Genomic DNA, 8,100 nt, shown 5'->3' on the forward strand with positions numbered 1-8,100 from the left:
ATAGTGGAAGCAGAGTGCTGACATATACTGGGTTCCAGTCTCCATATAGTGAGCTGCTCTAGAGCTTTCACGTGTCTCATGTAATCTTCATGGGATTTGATGAGAACATTGAGACTCAGAGCTGGAGTCTCACCCAAAGTCTCACAACCAGAAAGTGATGGAATATTATGCCTAACTAACCTAAAGCTGTATGACTCCAAAGCCAATTCTCCTTCTGCCCCCAAATTCTCAGTCAACAAGGAATTTATTTAAGGGCACTAAACAATAGAATAAATAGTCTTATGCAAAGCAGTTAATTCATGCATGCAAGGGTGGGTCTATTTTCAGAAGTCAAGTATGTTGTAGTGGTGAGGCATTTGTACACAGTGGTTAAGGGCACAAGATCCAGAATAGGCAAAAAAAATTTTTTTGAATCTTAGTTGCATCACTTCCTAGCTGTGTGATCTTTGGCAATTTACTACACCTCTTGGACCTTCACTTTCCCCATCAGAAAAGTGAGAACCTAGTTGATTGGATGTTGAAAGGATGACACAATACAGAATGCTTAATAAAGAGCTCTGAACACAGAACTTAATACATGTAAACTATAATAATCTATTTTATTCTCATTCCTATATAGATGATTATTAAAATGATTTTTAATAATTTTATTCTTTTGTTAAAGCAGCTTTATTGAGGGGTAATTTACATACCACAAAATTCCCTCATTTTATACCTACAACTCAATACTTTTTATTAAATTACAGAATTATACAGCCATCACCACAATCTAATATGAAACATTTCCACCATTCCAAAAAGAAATCTCATGCCATTTGTGTTCATCTCCATTCCCACCAAAAACCCCAGGGAACCACAAATCTTTTTCTCCCTACCCTTATTCTAGCTTGGAACAAAGGTCAACACTATTGGGCTTACCTGGTGGCGTAGTGGTTGAGAGTCTGCCTGCTGATGCAGGGGACACAGGTTCATGCCCCAGTCCGGGAAGATCCCACATGCCACGGAGCGTCTGGGCCCGTGAACCATGGCCACTGAGCCTGTGCGTCCGGAGCCTGTGCTCCACAACAGGAGAGGCCACAGCAGTGAGAGGCCCACGTACTGCAAAAAAAAAAAAAAAAAAAAAGGTCAACACTATTAAGAAAAATATAATATTTTAAAATACAAGACTTAAAAAAATTTACAAAGAAAATCAGTTATATATTACTCTAAATGATCACTCAAAGTAGAAGGTGTAATATTGATGTTAAACCAAACCGACAATAGTGATTAAACCTTGCCAACGAAAGCTCATTATTCAGACAACATTTAGTAATAGTTCATAATGCAAATTCTCCTTTGAAAAAGATAAATATATATGTATACATGTGTTATTCTTCTAAATTTGTGTAACTCTTTACATTTTATAAGTAAAAAATGTTTTTGTTTAAAAAAAGAAAAACAGTTATAAACACAATTGTCAAATCATTTTAATAATATGATATGGTGAAATATGTGCTTTATTACTAATGAATTAAATAACAAGATCTAGTGTTGGCTCCAATAACGACTATAATTTTAAAGTAATGATGAGTATTAGTGATAATTTGAGTATCTGCAACAAGTATGATATGAAAGAAAGATGATTTCTTTTTTACTAGTCTAAATGGAATAGTTTTTATTGAGTGAAAAATTCTTTAAATTCTATGATGCTTTACAATTTTCAAAAGTTTCACACACATAATTTAATATGATCCCTTTTTATTTCCACTACCCTTATCTTGCCCCTTCCCTCCTCCTTCTCCCCACTGATAGCCACTAGTTCATTCTCTATAAGATGGCCATGATTTTACTGAAGTATTTACAGGTAAAATAACATACTCTCTGGTATTTGCTTCAAAATACTTTAGCTTAAAAAGGGGACTGGAGAGAGTGGTGGGCTGGGATGGCCCCGCCGGGGCAAGTGCGGTGCTCTGGTATGGTACGAGATGTTCAAAGAACACTGTAGGAAGAACACACTCCACGAAAGATACCCTCCTCTACACAGCACTCTATATATGCTGATGAGGAAGAATTCTCCAAACACTGCGGATCATCTATCCCCTCAACTCCTCAAGGAAAAGAAGCACAAAGAAGTTTGGACACTTCTGAAATTGAAGCAAGTGAAAACGAGTCTGTAAAAATTAGTGCAAAAAAGCCAGGAAGAAAACTCAAGTCCATTAGTGATGAATCTGAAAGCACTGAAGAAAGTGATATAAGAAGAAAAGTTAAACCAGCAGACAACATAATACACGACAACATGAAGCTGTTTCAGCTACAGCATCTTCAGAACTTTCAGAGAAACCAGCTGAATCAGTCACGCCTAAAAAGATAGGACCCCTTAGTGCTGAGCTCTCTGTTGAAAAAGAGACCCTGGCAACAGAAAGTCAACTGAAAACTCAGAAAAAGATGTTTTGTGGCAAAAGGAAGAAACCAAGAAGTGAAGTCACAGATTTGGATACTTCCGACTGTGTACCTATTTGGTGTTTAAAAGAAAACCAGTGACATCATGGAGTTAGATGTTGTTTTGTCTGCATTTGAGAGCATCCCCTTAGAGTAGAAACAAAAAATAGACTCAGAATTTGTAAGGAAGCCATCAACAAATTTCATTCTAATTTGAAAGAAGAACTCATCGAACTGCTTAAAGAAATCCAGATGTTGAAAACTCTGAAAAGGAAGAACGCTAAGATGATCTCAGATATCGAAAAGAAAAGGCAACTTTTGTTTTGTCTTTTTGTGTTTGTTTTTTTCTAATTTCTAACTTGCCTTTTATTTTTCTTTCTTTCTTTCTATTTGGCTGCATTGGGTCTTCGTTGCTATGCACAGGCTTCAGTAGTTGTGGCTCGTGGGCTCTAGAGCGCAGGCTCAGTAGTTGTGGTGCACAGGCTTAGTTGCTCTACAGCATGTGGGATCTTCCCAGACCAGGGCTCGAACCCATGTCACCTACACTGGCAGGCAGATTCTTAACCACTGCACCACCAGGGAAGCCTGGGAACCCATTTTTAAAAGGTAGAATTTAAGACATCCAGTTCCCTTTAGCATTTTCTCACAAGCATGAGTAGTGATACGACCAACATTTCTAGGATCTATGTAATGAGCTGCAGCCAATAGAATAGTCTCGTTTCTGTTTCATCCAAATTCGGCAGTTTACTCAGTTATTGCCTGTGGCTCCTTGCGTAAATAGATCTGGGGATATTTGTCTCCAGTTAAATTATTTTATGAAACTTGAAATTACCTTCAGTATTAGTGTTATCTTTCTTTGAGAAATCAACTGCCAAATAACAAAGAAAATTTTAGCTAAACCTCATCTTACTTACAGATTTCAGCCGGAAAAGGGTTTTCCACATTTAGTACCAACCCTACCCACCTGTTCTCTATCCCTTTTGTAGATAGAACCCATAAAAGGTAAAATCCAAGTACTCTATGAAGAAATAATGTATTCTAAAGAGAAATAGACTCACAGACATAGAAAACAAACTTATGGTTACCAAAGGGGAAAAGGGTAGGGAGAGGGATAAATTAGTGGGAGTTTGGGATTAACAGATACAAACTACTATATGAAAAATAGATAAATAACAAGAACCTACTTAAAGCACAGGGAACTATATTCTATATCTTGTAATAACCTATAATGGAAAAGAGTCTGAAATTTATATATATATGTATAACTGAATCATTTTGCTGTATACTTGAAACTATCACAACATTGTAAATCAACTAACTATATTTCAATTAAAAAAAAGAAATAATATATTCTTTCATGAAAATTCTACGTACATAAATTCTTTGGTCCTTCCCTTTTTTTCCCTCACAGATATAGCGGAAGCCCAGAGATGTTTAGATCTTTTCCCTTCGTCTGCGGTTACCTTCATGGTTGCTTGTGATTGAAAGCTTTCCAAAACCCACTTGGGCCTCTGAGCAGCACTCCAGCGACTGCACGTTAACCTGAGTAACTAGAGACTACAGCTAACAGACCTCACACCTGTGTTTTCCCCACTACCAGCCTTTCACACCCACATCTTGTTACTAAAGCAATTTAAAGAACTGTATTCTGAAAAGAAAATTTTTTACATGTTATTTTTCCTTTCTAGATGTCTCACTTCAATTAGATAGGACATTGTTCTCCCCTTACCAGGCTGATTAACCCCTGGTGCTGCCCCATCTGTGTATGTGTGTGCTCCATTTTCCCATTTATCAGCCTTTGGTTGCACTTATCCACTGACCTGTCTATTGCTCCTTCTAGACAAAGAGTTTCTTCAAGGCAAGGGTCATCTCTCACATGCTTCTAAATCACTAAGCATCTGACACAATGCCTGGTGCACAGGAAATATTCAAAAATTGGTGATGAACATATGGCCCATACTACATTCTGTCCAGTGGGTAAAACCACGTCTGACACCTAAGTATTTCCACGTCAGCTTTGCTATTCTTAACTTCAATAACTGCTATGTGCCTAAATATGGATATAAAGTACATATTTATATTGCTCAGTTGGCCCTTTCCATCTGTCTTCTGTTCTAGGAAATTTCCTTTATTTCTCTGAGTATATCCTTCATTCCAGTTCTCATTCCAAGAGACTACCTTTTCTCCTAAAACTCCCATTAATTGAATGTTACACCTTCTAAATCTGTCCTCTCTCTTTCTCTCTCTCTCTCCTGACATCATATTCATACTTTCCATTTTTTATCTCTTTGTGCTGTTTTCTAAGAGAAGTTTCTTCAGCTTGGGTTCTCAGTGGTATCCATTGGTTCATCTATTAAATTTTTTCCGATACTATATTTCTAACTTACATGCAGTGAAATGTGCAGATTTTAAGTATAGAGTTTGATGAATTTTAACAAATGTATATATCCACCTTTATATCCAAGAACTCAATTTATTACCCACAGATCCATGCTGAAAGAATGATGAGAAAACAAACTTCAGAAAAAAGAAAATAAATCTCAGAGGAATAGATAAATGCATGAACTATTAGAAAAATTTATTCTTAAGTCTAAATAATTGTTTGTTAAAATATTCAAAATAATCTGAAACTAAATCAAGATGGGAGATGGAGAGGGACTTCCCTGGTGGTCCAGTGGTTAAGACTCCACGCTTCCACTGCAGGGGGCATGGGTTCAATCCCTGGTTGGAGAAATAAGATCCCACATTTCATGGGGCATGACCGAAATAAAATGTGCAAATAAAAATGTGTTTAAAAAAAGATGGGGGTAGAGTTCACCTGCCGATGCAGGGGACACGGGTTCGTGCCCCGGTCTGGGAGGATCCCACATGCCGCGGAGTGGCTGGGCCCGTGAGCCATGGCCACTGAGCCATGGCCGCAGAGCCTGCGCGTCCAGAGCCTGCGCGTCCGGAGCCTGTGCTCCGCAACGGGAGAGGCCACAACAGTGAGAGGCCCACATACCACCAAAAAAAAAAAAAAAAAAAAAGATGGGGGGCTTCCCTGGTGGCACAGTGGTTGAGAGTCTGCCTGCCGATGCAGGGGACATGGGTTCGTGCCCCAGTCCAGGAGGATTCCACATGCCACGGAGAGGCTGGGCCCGTGAGCCATGGCCGCTGAGCCTGCGTGTCCAGAGCCTGTGCTCCACAACGGGAGAGGCCACAACAGTGAGAGGCCCACGTACTGGAAAAAAAAAAAAAAAAGATGGGAGGTGGAGAAAGGAAAGGAAGCAGAAGACATAAAAGCATGCTACATTTTTTGTATTGTTTAATGGAAGGCTACAGAGATACTACTTAACTGCAGACATTAGAACAATGCATTTAATATGGAGACACAAAAGACCCCAAATAGCCAAAGCAGTCTTGAGGGAAAAAAACGGAGCTGGAGGAATCAGACTCACTGCCTTCAGACTATACTACAAAACTACAGTAATCAAGACAATATGGTACTGGCACAAAAACGGAAATATATATCAAGGGAACAGGATAGAAATCCCAGAGATAAACCCACACACCTATGGTCAACTAATCTATGACAAAGGAGGCAAGGATATACAATGGAGAAAAGACAGTCTCTTCAATAAGTGGTGCTCAGAAAACTGGACAGCTACATGTAAAAGAATGAAATTAGAACACTCCCTAACACCATATACAAAAATAAACTCAAAATGGATTAGAGACCTAAACGTAAGACTGGACACTATAAAACTGTTAGAGGAAAACATAGGAAGAACACTCTTTGACATAAATCACAGCAAGATCTTTTTTGATCCACTTCCTAGAGTAATGGAAATAAAACTAAAAATGAACAAATGGGACCTACTGAAACTTAAAAGCTTTTGCAAAGCAAAAGAAACTACAAACAAGGTGAAAAAACATCCCTCAGAATGGGAGAAAATATTTGCAAACGAATCAACAGACAAAGGATTAATCTGCAAAATATATAAACAGCTCATGCAGCTCAATATTAGAAAAACAAACAACCCAGTCAAAAAACTGGGCAGAAGACCTAAATAGATATTTCTCCAAAGAAGACATACAGATGGCCAAGAAGCACATGAAAAGCTGCTCAACATCACTAATTATTAGAGAAATGCAGATCAAAACTACAATGAGGTATTACCTCACACCAGTTAGAATGGGCATCATCAGAAAATCTACAAACAAATGCTGGAGAGGATGTGGAGGAAAGGGAACCCTGTTACACTGTTGGTGGGAATGTAAATTGATACAGCCACTATGGAGAACAGTATGGACGTTCCTTTAAAAACTAAAAATAGAATTACCATATGACCCAGCAATCCTGGGCATATACCCAGAGAAAACCATAATTCATATACATATTCTTATACATATTACCATATGACCCAGCAAAACTACTGGGCATATACCCAGAGAAAACCATAATTCAAAAAGACACATGCACCCCAATGTTCATTGCAGCACTATTTACAATAGCCAGGTCATGGAAGCAATCTAAATGCCCATCAACAGACAAATGGATAAAGAAGATGTGATACATATATACAATGGAATATTACTCAGCCATAAAAAGGAATGAAATTGGGTCATTTGTAGAGACATGGATGAGTCTAGAGACTGTCATACAGAGTGAAGTAAGTCAGAAAGAGAAAAACAAATATCGTGTATTAACACATATATGTGGAACCTAGAAAAATGGTACAGATGAACCGGTTTGCAGGGCAGAAATTGAGACACGGATGTAGAGAACAAGTGTATGGACACCAAGGGGGTAAAGTGGCAGGGCGGGGGGGGTGTGATGAATTGGGAGATTGGGATTCACATGTATACACTAATATGTATAAAATGGATAAGTAATAAGAACCTGCTGTATAAAAAAATAAAATAAAATTCAAAAAAAAGAACAATACATTTAAGTGTGCATGTTAAAATCTAAAAGTAATCATAGTAGAGTAATGAAAAAGTGGACACCACATCAGAGCAGTTTGGTGAGGCCATTGTGAGAAGGTACTACTTGAGCTAAGACCCAAAAGGTGAGAAGGGTCCTGTGATGCAAAGATCTAGGGAAAGCATATTTTAGGCAGAGGAAATAGCATGTGCAAATGTCTGGAGGCAGCAAAAGGATTGGTGTGTTTGAGAACCAGAGAGGAGCCCAGTATAGCTGGAGTGCCAAACAAGAGTGAGAAAGAAGCACTTAGATCTGAAAGGTAAGAAAGAGTCAGACCATGCGAGGCCTTTACACAATGTTAAAGGGTTTGGATTTTATTCTAATTTTTGAGGGGTGACCCTGAAGTGAGTTTTGTTTGTTTGTTTGTTTTATTGACATATAGTTGATTCACAATATTATATACATTTCAGGTGTACAACATAGTGATTCACAATTTTTAAAGGTTATAGTCCACTTAAAGTTATTGTAAAATATTGGCTGTATTCCCTGTGTTGTACAATATATCCTTGTAGCTTATTTACTTTATACATGGTAGTGTGTACCTGTTAATTCCCTCCCCTTATCTTGTCCCCTCCCCCTTCCCTCTCCCCACTGGTAACCACTAGTTTGTTCTCTATGTCTGTGAGTCTGTTTCTTTCTTGCTGTATTCACTAGTTTGTTTCATTTTTTTTTTTTTTTTTTTTTTTTTTTTGCTGTACTCGGGCCTCTCACTGTTG

The 8,100-nt window shown here is 38.2% G+C and overlaps 1 pseudogene across 1 annotated transcript; it reads left to right on the forward strand.

Annotated features, from left to right (window-relative positions):
• Positions 1-1,921: 1,921 nt before the first annotated feature.
• LOC309962545 (centromere protein U-like) lies at positions 1,922-2,769 on the forward strand (annotated as a pseudogene). Its single transcript has one exon. The product of its transcript is annotated as a centromere protein U-like (transcript).
• Positions 2,770-8,100: the final 5,331 nt, after the last annotated feature.

Source organism: Leucopleurus acutus (genome assembly GCF_964270905.1).
Source record: "Leucopleurus acutus genome assembly, chromosome: 5".
Taxonomy (NCBI): Eukaryota; Metazoa; Chordata; class Mammalia; order Artiodactyla; family Delphinidae; genus Leucopleurus; species Leucopleurus acutus.